Below are 12944 nucleotides of genomic sequence, written 5' to 3' on the forward strand. Positions count from 1 at the left end.
GAATGGCGTGAACCTGGGAAGCAGAGCTTGCAGTGAGCCAAGATCGTGCCACTGCACTCCAGCCTGGGTGACAGAGCGAGACTCTGTCTCAAAAAAATAAAATAAAATAAAAATAGAACACTAAAGGAAGGAAAGGGGGATTTTAAGTAGTTGTGTAAATGACACAAAGAACCGTAACAACTGTTCTACTGATGTCAAATGTCAAAAGAGTCCATTATGATGAATCTCAATTCTCAGTCTCAACTTCTCTCCCATAGATTCAAAAACTAAAATCTAAACAGTAGCTTTTGAGTTTGATGAGATATCCTAAAGTAATTCTCACATTTTAAAGAAATGCCAAAAACTAAACAAATGAATCATATGACCAAGTATATCACAAGAAACGAAAAAAATAATTCATTATAAGGAAAACACATTATATGTGTGATATAACAATTATAAATTATTACAGGGAATAACATGAAAGACAACTGAAACAGCTTATCTTTCGAAGGATGAAAACTTCTCAAACTCATTCATCTATATATTCATTCATATTTATTTTACACACGTACATGTCAATGTGTTTGGAATACAAGTAGGGCAAGAAATCGGTGTCCAAAACAGACATGGTCTGTGTGCTCTTGGGCCTGTGTTCTACATCTGCTCTTTCCATTAACATAGCCATCAGCCCCATGTAGCTATTTAAATTTAAATCAGAGTTAAATAAAATTAAAACCAGTTCTTCGGTCACACTGGCCAAGGGCCAGCTTTCAGCTATGATACTGGACCTCACAGACACAGAATGTTTCCATAATCACGGAAAGTTCTGTTCAGTAGCAAAGGTTTAAAACGTTATGTACTTCCCTCTCTCTGCTGACTAGACATTAAGATGAAACTTAACTTCTTTCTTTTAAAAAAGAGGGCAAAATTTTACTGCTGTCTTTTAAGGAAGTACCAGGTGACAGTATTTCTACAGATGTACTTTATAGCAAAGCTGAAAAAACTTCTAAGGTTTTCTAATCCAGAAAAATAATCACCAAATGCTTTTACCAAGGTTTTAAAGTTTTTTTAAAAATTCTTGGAAGTATTTCATCATCAATAACTATTTCAATTTACTAACTGGCTTCAAACCATTCTCAACTGCATTCACAACTGCAGTATTTCCTTTCCTAGAAAGTGAAGGATTCTGCACTTAACTGATTATCACATAACTCTCTCTGATGCAGAAAACAGCTCCTGCTTGTCACTTCTGCATGGTGACTGGAACACAGAGGGTACTCAAACAACTGTTACATGAAGGTCAATAAACTGTAAGTCTCCAGCACTGTCAAAAGTAATACAAGGCCAGGCGTGGTGGCTCACGCCTATAATCCCAGCACTTTGGGAGGCCAAGGCGGGCGGATCACGAGGTCAGGAGTTCAAGACCAGCCTGGCCAATATGGTGAAACCCTATCTCTACTAAAAACAAAACTTAGCTAAGCATGGTGGTGTGCACCTGTAGTCCCAGCTACTCAGGAGGCTGAGGCAGAAGAATTGCTTGAACCCCAGGAGGCAGAGGAAGTTGCAGTGAGCCGAGATTGCACCACTGCACTCTAGCCTGGGTGACACAGAGCAAGACTCCATCTCAAAAAGAAAAACAAACAACAACAAAAAAAACCTCACAAAAGCCACATTCCATTTCACAACTCTAGTTACTGATGGAGCTTCAAGTCTGTGCTGCTTATTTGTTTAAAACAAAAAAAACTATTAACTGCAAGATTTAAGCAGCACCGAACACCTGTTGGTTATCAGTTTTCTGGGTCCCTGAAAATCAAGGACTTACTAGAAAGTAAAAATTCTACATGAAGAAATAAAATACTGCACATTGCCTGGGAACCGTAAAATTAACATAAATTAATTTATGTTTTACTTAGCTATGAGATAGACTGGCTTCTTTTTTTTTTTTTTGAGATGCGAGTCTGGCTCTGTCGCCCAGGCTGGAGTGCAGTGGCCGGATCTCAGCTCACTGCAAGCTCCGCCTCCCGGGTTTACGCCATTCTCCTGCCTCAGCCTCCAGAGTAGCTGGGACCACAGGAGCCCGCCACCTCGCCCGGCTAGTTTTTTTGTATTTTTTAGGAGAGACGGGGTTTCACCGTGTTAGCCAGGATGGTCTCGATCTCCTGACCTCGTGATCCGCCTGTCTCGGCCTCCCAAAGTGCTGGGATTACAGGCTTGAGCCACCGCGCTCGGCTCTTTTTTTTTTTTTTAAGATAAGGTTTCACTCTGTCACCTAGGCTGAAGTGCAGTGGGCATGATCATGGCTTACTGAAACCTCGACCTCTGGGCTCAAGTGATCCTCCCACCTCTACTCAGCCTTCTAGGTAGCTGGGATTACAGACATGCGCCACCAGTCCCAGCTCATTTTTTAATTTTTGTAGAGACAGGGTCTTGCTATGTTGCCCAGACTGGTCTTAAACTCCTGACTCAAGCAATCCTCTGGCTTCAGTCTCCCAAAGTGCTGGGATTACAGGCCACCATGCCTGGCTAACTTTTTTTTTTTTTTTTTTTTGGTAAAGACAGAGTCTCACTAGCCCAAGCTGGTCTCAAACTCCTGGACTCAAGTGATCCTCCCACCTCACTCTCTCAAAGTGCTGGGATCACAGGAGTGAGCCACCACAGTGACCACAGACTGGCTTATAAATATGTGTAACTACCATGAGATACTCAGCCGAAGAATGAGGGGGAGGGGGAGGAGGAGGAAAAATTATGGCTGGGCATGACAGCCCACGCCTATAATCCCAGTACTTTGGGAGGCTGAGGCAGGAGGATCGCTTGAGTCCAGGAGTTTGAGACTAGCCTGGGCAGCTTGACGAGACCCCCCATCTCTGCAAAAAATATTTAAAAGTTAGCCACGCGTGGTGCCACATACTTGTGGTCCCAGCTACTTGGAAAGCTGAAGTGGGAGAACTGCTTGAACCTGTGAGGCGGCGGCTGCAGTGAGCAGAGATGGCACCACTGCACTCGAGCCTGGGTGACAGAGAGAGACTCCGTCTCAAAAAAAAAAAGCCACATGTGGTAGCTTGCACAATTAATTCTAAACTACATTAACAAAGACATCTCAAATGTCTCAACTACTCGTGAAAGACAGCTGTATCAAAATTGCACACTTTCCCTGAAAACAGAAATCAAAATGTTTTCAAATTAGTCCATACCAATGACATATACCATTAACATTAGTGAGAATATGGCTGTTTGGAAAACTTCTTTTTTTTGAGACGGAGTTTCGCTCTTGTGCGAGTCTCATGCCTCAGCCTCCTGAGTAGCTGGGATTACAGGCATGGGCCACCACGCCCGGCCAATTCTGTATTTTTAGTAGAAAAGGGGTTTCTTCATGTTGGTCAGGCTGGTCTCGAACTCCCGACTTCAGGTGATCCACCCACCTTGGCCTCCCAAAGTGCTGGGATTACAGGTGTGAGCCACCATGTCCAGTCACATTTGAACTACTTTCTAACCAAACTGGTTCTGCCCAATCAGGTGATATGCTTTAAAACAGAAAAAATTTTATCTAAAGAAAATTATCGGCCGGGCGCGGTGGCTCAAGCCTGTAATCCCAGCACTTTGGGAGGCCGAGACGGGCGGATCACGAGGTCAGGAGATCGAGACCATCCTGGCTAACACAGTGAAAGCCCGTCTCTACTAAAAAAAATACAAAAAACTAGCCGGGCGAGGTGGCGGGCACCTGTAGTCCCAGCTACTCCGGAGGCTGAGGCAGGAGAATGGCGTAAACCCGGGAGGCGGAGCTTGCAGTGAGCTGAGATCCGGCCACTGCACTCCAGCCCGGGCGACAGAGCAAGACTCTGTCTCAAAAAAAAAAAAAAAGGAAAAGAAAAGAAAAGAAAATTATCATTCATGCCAGCACTGAAAACAGAAAATAAAAAATAAGAAAAAAATATATCAGAGCAGTGGCTAATGCCTGTAATCCCAGCACTGTGGGAGGCCAAGGCAGGTGGATCATCAGAGGTTGGGAGTTCGAGACCAGCCTGACCAACAAGGAGAAGCCCCATCTCTACTAAAAATACAAAATTAACTGGGTATGCCTGTAATCTCAGCTATTCGGGAGGCTGAGGCAGGAGAATCACTGGAACACGGGAGGCAGAGGTTGCAGTGAGCTGAGACCATGCCATTGCACTCTAGCCTGGGCAACAAGAGTGAAACTCCATCTCAGGAAAAAAAAAAAAAAAATTAGGAAAAGCGAGTAATAACATAAGTAGCATTAAAGTACAACCACACCTTAATACCCTATGTAATCAGAGATCCTTCACAAATATCCATGTGAAAGTCCTAGGGTCAAGGACTGGCTAAGCCCAAAAACCAGAGATAACTGAACAGACACAACAGGAAGAAAAGAGTAAATAGCAAAGTTACTATTTATTGAATGGTGCCCTTTTTTTTTGAGCCGGAGTCTCGCTCTGTCGCCAGGGTGGTGTGCAATCTTGGTTCACTGCAACCTCCGCCTCCCAGGTTCAAGCGATTCTCTTGCCTCAGCCTCCTGCGTAGCTGGGATTACAGGCACATGCCACCACGCCTGGCTAATTTTTGTATTTTTAGTAGAGATGGGGTTTCGCCATGTTGGCCAGGATGGTCTCGATCTCCTGACCTCGTGATCCACCCACCTGGGCCTCCCAAAGTGCTGTGATTACGGGTGTGAGCCACCACGCCCAGCCAAACAGTGCCTGTCTTAATACAGCAGGCATTATGCAAAATATATCACCTGAATTTTTACTTAATCCTCACAATAACCCTGTAGTTGCTATAATGTTTTTTTGTGTGTGTTTTTTTTTTTTTCGACGGGGTCTCGCTCCGTCACCCAGGCTGGAGTGCAGTGGCCGGATCTCGCTCACTGCAAGCTCCGCCTCCCGGGTTTACGCCATTCTCCTGCCTCAGCCTCCCGAGTAGCTGGGACTACAGGCGCCCGCCACCTCGTCTGGCTAGTTTTTTGTATTTTTTAGTAGAGACGAGGTTTCACCGTGTTAGCCAGGATGGCCTCGATCTCCTGACCTCGTGATCCGCCCATCTCGGCCTCCCAAAGTGCTGGGATTACAGGCTTGAGCCACCGTGGCCGGCCACTACAATGTTTTTTTTTTTTTTTTTTGAGACAGAGTCTCTCTCTGTCACCCAGGCTGGAGTGCAGTGGCTCAATCGCAGCTCACTGCAACCTCCACCTTCCCCATTTCAAGCAATTCTCCTGCCTCAGCCTCCCAGGTAGCAAGAACTTACAGGCATACAGCAACACACCCAGCTATTAGTAGAGATGGGGTTTCTCCATATTGGCCAGGCTGGTCTCGAACTCCTGACCTCAAGTGATCTGCCCACCTTGGCCTCCCAAAGTGCTATAATTGCTAATAATCCCATTTTACAAATGAGGACACTGAGGCACATAGATAGCTTAAACATGTTCAGATTACATGGCTATTAAGCCATTATACAGCAGGATTAGGGTAAGAAGCCACGTCTGCCAGCTAACCCTATACTACATTAAAGTTTACAGAGCCTATCTTATGTGCTTTATCTATTTGCTACCACCTTTTGATATGATTTGAATGTTTATCCCCTCTGAAACTCACATTTAAACTTAATCCCCAATGCGGCAGTATTATGAAGCAAGTCTTTTAAGAGATGACTGGGTCGTGACGGTTCTGCCCTCATGAATGGAACCTATTCATAGATTAATGGGTTAACCAATTTTAATGGGTTATCCTGGAAGTGCGACTGTTGGCTTTATAAGAGGAAGAGATCTAAGCAAACGCACTCAGCCCCCTAACCATGTGATACTCTAGGCTGCCTTGGGACTCTGCAGAGTACCCAACAGCAAGAAGGTCCTCATTAGATGCACCCCCTTGACCTTGGCCTTCCCAGCATGCAAAATTGAAAGAAATAAATTCCTTTTCTTTATAAATTATCCAGTCTTGGCAGGGCCCAGTGGCTCACCCCAGTAATCCCAGCACTCTGGAAGGCTGAGGCGGGCGAATCACCTGAGGTCAGGAGGTTGAAACCAGCCTAGGTGACAGGTGACAGAGTTAGACTCCATCTCAAAAATAATAATAATAAATTACCAGCCGGGCGCAGTAGCTCACGCCTGTAATGAGCCTTGGGTGGCTGAGGCAGGAGGATCACCTGCAGTCAGGAGTTCAAGACCAGCCTAGCCAAAATGGTAAAACCCCATCTCTGCTAAAAATACAAAAAATTAGCTGAACGTGGTGGCCGGCGCCTATGATCCCAGCTACTCGGGAGGCTGAGGCAGCAGAATCGCTTGAACCCGGGGGGACAGAGGTGACAGTGAGCCAAGATCGTGCCATTGTACTGCAGCCTGGGCTACAAGAACAAGACTCCATCTCCAAAAAAAAAAAAGAAGAATAAATAAATAACCCAGTCTCAGGTATTCAGTTACTGCAACAGTAAACAGACTAAGACACCTTTATAATCCACTGTAAAGTAGGCTGTGCAGTTTGATGATCCTATTTTCCTAGAGAAAATAAGAAATTCAGGGAAGATGAATCATTCCTTCCCTACGGAGCACGCAGCAGAGCTGGGTCTGGAATCCCCGTCTTCTGACTCTTCACCACTGTTTTTCCTCCTCAATACGCTTAGCCAGCCAGTGTGGTGGTTTCAAAAATATGTTCACAAATTACTTAATTTGCATCTCTTCAAAGGGCAGAACCTGAACGCTCCCTTGAGTGTGGGCTGTACCCAGTAACTCCCTTCTAACAAATGCAGCAGAACTTGACAGTGTGAGACTTCTAAGGGTGCATTATAAAAATGTAACTGCAGCTTCCTCCTTGCTCCCTCTTGATGAAACCAGCTGACGTGTTGTGAGAACATTCAAGAAGAGGTCCACAGGGCAACAAGCAAGGCCTCCTGCCAACAGCCTGGAAGCAGATCCTCCAGCCCCAGCCAAGCCTTCAAAATGACTACAACCCTGAGCCAGAACCACCCCACTAAATTGCTTCCAAATTCTTAACCCATAGAAATTAAGATGATAAATGCTGTATTAAACCACTATGCTTCACAGTTACTTGTTATGTGGTAATAAATTGCTAATACAACTAGGGGCTGTGTGTGGTGGCTCACAACAGTAACCACAGCACTTTGGGAGGCTGAGGTGGGCAGATCACCTGAGGTCAGGAGTTCGAGACCAGCCTGGCCAACATAATGAAACCCAGCCTCTACCAAAAACACAAAAATTAGCTGAGCATGGTGGCGTGCGCCTGTAATCCCAGCCATTCAGGAGGCTGAGGCAGGAGAATCGCTTGAACCCAGGAGATGAAGTTTGCAGTGAGCCGAGATCCCACCAGTGCACTCCAGTCTGGGTGACAGAGCGAGACTCCATCTCAAAAAACAAACAAAAAAATCAACTCTTGGCTAGTTATTGGAATTACATGATCCCTCCCTTAATTTCACATAGTAAATGCCTGTACCTCTATTGGTTAACATTCTATTCCACCTTGTGTCACTGCTAGTTGTTTACCTGCCTGTCTTTGAGACTAAGTCATAAATCCCTCATTATCTAAGGTTCAATTTTCTCATCAGTAAAATGAAAGGGTTAGATTAAGTAATTGCTAAGGAACTCCCAACTCCAAAGTTCCATAAGGATGACTCTTATTTGAAAAAAGCAAGATAGCACAGCTGTAAGCTTGGACCTGTAGTTTTAAATCTCAGCTCTACAACCTATCAGCTCTAAACAATGGGCCTGCTTCTTAACATTTCTGTGCCTCAGCTCCTCATCTGTAAAATGAGAATAATAGTGTTATCTGTTAGAATTCTTCCAAGAAATGGTTGTTGTTTTTTTTTTTTAAAACAGGGTCTCACTGTGTCACCCAGGCTGGAATGCGGTGGTACAATCATGGCTCACTGCAGCCTTGACCTCCTGGGCTCAAGCAATCCTCCCACCACAGCCTCCCAAGTAGCTGGGATTACAGGAGTGTGCCATCAAGCCCAGCTTTTTTTCAGGGGGGGAGGGGGGTGGAGACAGGGTTTTGTCATGTTGCTCAGGCTGGTCTCAAACTCCTGAGCTCAAACGATCCGCCCTCCTTGGCCTCCCAAAGTGATGGGATTACAGACTGCTTTCAAGCAAATTCATCAGGCCCATGTTCCTCCACGCCCCAAGGTGAGCAGTCTGGGCTGCCAAGGAACAGAAAAACACTTTCCTTCTCCAGAAAATCCCACTCCTGAGCTGATAGGAGGGGATCTTAGAAAGAATCAGCACAAAAGACAGGCCAAACTAGAGAAAGAAGTTGGCAGACTTTTTTAATTCTTCCCAATACAAACTGGAACTAGACATGCAGAGAGCCTTCCTAAAGGCAACGCCCAAATCCCACTTGAGGCCAAACTTCTCCCCAGGGAGACTGAGAGCCAATGTTCTTATCATAGCACTCCTCCCCACGGTGCACCCAGACACAGAAGTTGTGGCTGTCACACCACAGATGCAGCCTTCAGGCCAGAACCTTCCAGGGCCTTTCTCTTTGGTGGCCCAACAGCTGCTGCATCTGCCTGGCCATCAAGGAGCAGCCAGTATGCATGTGGCTCTGTGGAGCAAGAGGGGCCAAAATAAGCAACAATCAATTAGAGATGGGTTTGGGGCTAAGGTGACATGGTAACAGGACCAGTCACAGGTCTTCCCATGTATGGTGGGACCAGAGAGCCCTATGTCTTCCATTCATTCTTCTCTGGGCAGTTTCTGTCCAGGACAGCTATGGGGCAAATTCCACCTTATCCTTAAGATTCGCCACCTGGGTGTGGTTCTTGCCCGGCAGCTCATCCAGCTCGTCCACCCTGTACTCTGAGATGCTTTTATCCTCCTGCACAGGCTGTAGGTCCTCTCCCCTAATGAATCACTCCAGGTAGCCCACAGTCCTGGCCACAAAGGCCACAGGGAATGTGACTTACGTAGCATAGGTAAGCACTACAATCCAAAGCACAAGCCACACATCATCAGGCAGCCTGGCACTATTTACTGGGAATCCACTCATGCATAGCAATGCAAGACAGCAAACCTTGTTTCATGCAACAGTTGGGTACCACAAATAATCTGCAGCACAGCCCACACTCCTCTGTCCAGCCCCGGTCTCTACCTGCTGGCTGGGAGCAGCCCACATGGCCTCCTGTTGTTTTTTCATAACAACTACAGTCAGATAAATAACTCGCATGTACAAATCACCCAATTAAATTGTATAGTTTAATGACTTTAGTATATTCACAGAGCTGTACAAACATTACCAAAACCAATTTTACAGTATTTTTATCACCCCAAAAAGAAACATATACCCATCAACAGAGACTCCCCATATTTCTCCCTCCCCACCAGCTCTAGGCAACCATAAATCTACTTTCTGTCTCTATGAATTTGCCTATTCCAGATATTTGATATAAATTAAATCTTATTAATCTATGGTCTTTTATGACTGACTTCTTTGATCTAGTATAATGTTTTCAAGATATATCCATGTTGTAGCATGTAACAGTACTTCAGTATTTTTATTCCACTGTAAGGATATGCTACATTTTGTTTATTCAACTGACATTTGAGTTGTTTCCATCTGGCTATGATCAACAATGTTGCTCTTTCAGTTTTAAGTAATAGAAAATACAGCTGGACACAGTGGCTCACGCCTATAATCCTAGAACTTTGGAAGGCCACAGCAGGAGGACTGCTAGAGACTAGGAGTTCAAAACCAGCCTGCACAACATGGCAAGACCTCATCTCTATGGAAAAAAAAAAAAAATCTTTTTTTTCATTAGCAAGCAAGGCACAGTGGCTCACGCCTGTAACCCCAACACTTTGGCAAACAGAGGCAGAAGGATCTTATTTAAGCCCAGGAGTTTGAAACCAGCCTGGGCAACATTACAAGACCACATCTCAACTAAAAATAAAAAATTTTTTAAAAATTAGCCAGGCGTGGTGGGGCACACCTGTGGTCCCAGCTACTTAGGAGGCTGTGGTAGGAGGACTGCTTAAGCCTGGGAGGTCAAGGCTCAGTAAGCCATGATCATGTCACTGTGCTCTAAGCTGGGTAAGAGTGAGAACCTGTCTCCAAGAAAAAAAAGTGATAGAAAATCCAACTCAATCCAGCTTAAACAAATAACTAAAAGTCCAGCAGGGAGACTTTGCATAAGACACAGCCTGAGTTAGGGTTTAAACATCACCATCAGGGCCAAGCATGGTGGCTCACGCCTGCCGTCCTAGCACTTTGGGAGGCTGAGGCAGGCAGATCCCTTGAGGTCAGGAGCTTTGAGACCAGCTTGGTTAACATGGTGAAACCCCGTTTCTACAAAAAATACAAAAATTAGCCAGGCGTGAGGGCCTCTGCTAGTAGTCCAGTTACTCAGGAGGCTGAGGCAGGAGAATCACCTGAAACCAGGAGGCAGAAGTTTCAGTGGGCTGAGACCATGCCGCTGCACTCCAGCCTGGGTGACACAGTGAAACTTGTCTAAAATAAATAAATAAAATAAAATAAATAAATATCACCATCAGGATTGAGTTTCTCTCTCACTCTTGGCAAGGCTTTGTTCTCTGTTCATTTTCAGGATCTGCATGGTGACAAAATGGCTTCAATACCTCTATTTCACATCCTCTCCATTGAAGCTTATAGGAGAAAGCAAGAGCCTCTCCCAAATCCTCATGCAAAGGCCCTAAGATTACCTCTAGGTGGGCTCTCCAACTGAAAAGTGGAAGGCACTAAGTAAAACAGGCCATGCTCCATCCTGGAGCATGAAGGAAACGAGAGAGAAACAAACCCAAACAATGTGAACCAAAAATGGACAAGAGATAATCCCTATACAAAAACCAAGGCCCATTTCAAGTGGGATAAATGGAATCTGGGCAGTTGAAAAAATTTTTCAGCGCAGTTTAGAGTGTTGTGACAACTGAACCTGAAAAATGCATGTTAAAGTATGTAGCAGAATGCCCAATACACAATAAATACGTAATAAATGTCAGTCACTATATTAGCTATTTTTTGTGTTAGTTCAAATGAACCCATGAAATTTGATAGTTCAGGGCAAAAAACGACAATTTCACACACTTCAACATCATATACACTCAGCTTAAAATTAAGGCAAGTACAACCTGTATTTGCTTTTTCATAGTGATATGTAAGTCTGCATCTCTATTAGACATATTAAACACCCAAAAGAAGAGTTATTTCCAAATTTTCAAAATCTTGAGTTAAAAATGTAAGTATATCTTCTTTAACAGAGATTTCTCTGCTCCTGTGGAAGATACATGATAGAGGCAAAATATGAGAAATGAAACACCCTGAGACAGATAGTACTCTCAAAGCATCTGCTACCCTAACAACAACACTATCGTAAAGGCCTTATGTGTATCCACCTTTTCCTTTATCAACTAAAGCACCCAACTAAGACTATTAAATCTTTTCATAGTAAACCACCACTTTGATTTTTTAAATAATACTAATTTTTTTTTTTTTTTGGGGGGGGGACAGAGTCTTGCTCTCTTGACCAGGCTGAAGTGCACTGGCACAATCTCGGCTCACTGCAACCTCCGCCTCCCAGGTTCACGCCATTCTCCTGCCTTAGCCTCCCGAGTAGCTGGGACTACAGGCACCTGCCACCACGCCCGGCTAACTTTTTGTATTTTGTTTAGTAGAGATGGGGTTTCACCGTGTTAGCCAGGATGGTCTCGATCTCCTGACCTCGTGATCCACAAGCCTCGGCCTCCCAAAGTGCTGGTATTACAGGCGTGAGCCACCACACCCGGCCAAATAACACTAATTTTCTAAAAAACTGCTGGAGTCCTCCATTCCTTTCATCACATGTCTTAGTCTCCTCCCTGTCCCTTTATTCTAGTTTGAAATTACAAATCTAAATAGAGATGACCTGCTATGAACAATAAATTTCTCTTCAGTATTTCTAGATCTGATGGTAAGTGCATGGCTCTAATTCACTTTCATGACCTAGACTTAGACAGTGTATCTCTTACAAGTACCTTACAGGAGTTATTGCTGAGAAAAATAAAGATTTAAGCCTGGGCTCAAGTGACTTACACCCATAATCCCAACACTTTAGGAGGTCAAGGCAGAAGGATCTCTTGAGGCCAGAAGTTCAAAACTAGCCTAATCAACATAGTGAGATCCCATCTCTACAAAAGTAAAAAACAAAATTAGCCAGGCATGGTGGCATGCATCTGTAGTCCCAGCTACTCGGGAGGCCGAGGCAGGAAGACCACTCGAGCCCAGAAGTTCAGGCTGTTCAGGCTGCAGTGAGCAATGACTACAGCATGGACTCCAGCCTGAGTGACAGAACAAAACCCTGTCTCAAAAAATAAAAAATAAACATTTAAGCTAGCCAAAATAAATAAACTCACATGCATGTTGAGATGCTTATAAAAATTTTATCATGATTCCACAGCTTTCCTTTTTCCCCCATTGTAAAAATTTGTAAAACACAGCTGCAACATCATAAAAATAACAATAGCTGCCACTTACTAAGCATTTTTTATGTGCTACATAAAGGGTAAGTATTATCTCATTTAATCCTCAAACATCTCCTTTACTCTGAGAGGTAGGTTTTATTAGCTCTATCTTAGGATGAAGAATCTTAGCCTTAGAGCAATTAGATAACTTAGCTAATGCTAATGAGAAAAGAGAGGACATCAAAACTTGAACTCTGGTCAGCTGCCACCAACAGCCATACTAGCCCTAGCAAAAAGAAATTTAAAGATAAATCCGGGTGCGTTGGCTCATGCCTGTAATCCCAGCACTTTGGGGTAATCGCAGCTGAGGTGGGTGGACCATCTGAGGTCAGGAGTTCGGGACCAGCCTAGCCAACATGGTGAAACCCCACCTCTACTAAAAATACAAAAAATAGCCAGTGTGGTGGTGTGAGCCTGTTATCCCAGCTACTCGGGAGGCTGAGGCAAGAGATTTGCTTGAACCTGGGAGGCAGAGGTTACAGTGAGCCGAGAT

General features: G+C 44.4%; 1 protein-coding gene and 1 pseudogene across 7 annotated transcripts in view; both read right to left on the reverse strand.

Annotated features, from left to right (window-relative positions):
* SRPK2 (SRSF protein kinase 2) overlaps positions 1-12944 on the reverse strand; it is a 296676-nt gene that overhangs the window by 251680 nt on the left and 32052 nt on the right. The window lies entirely within an intron of this gene.
* LOC111528174 lies at positions 7980-9707 on the reverse strand (annotated as a pseudogene).

This window comes from Piliocolobus tephrosceles, chromosome 8 (genome assembly GCF_002776525.5).
Source record: "Piliocolobus tephrosceles isolate RC106 chromosome 8, ASM277652v3, whole genome shotgun sequence".
Lineage (NCBI taxonomy): Eukaryota > Metazoa > Chordata > Mammalia > Primates > Cercopithecidae > Piliocolobus > Piliocolobus tephrosceles.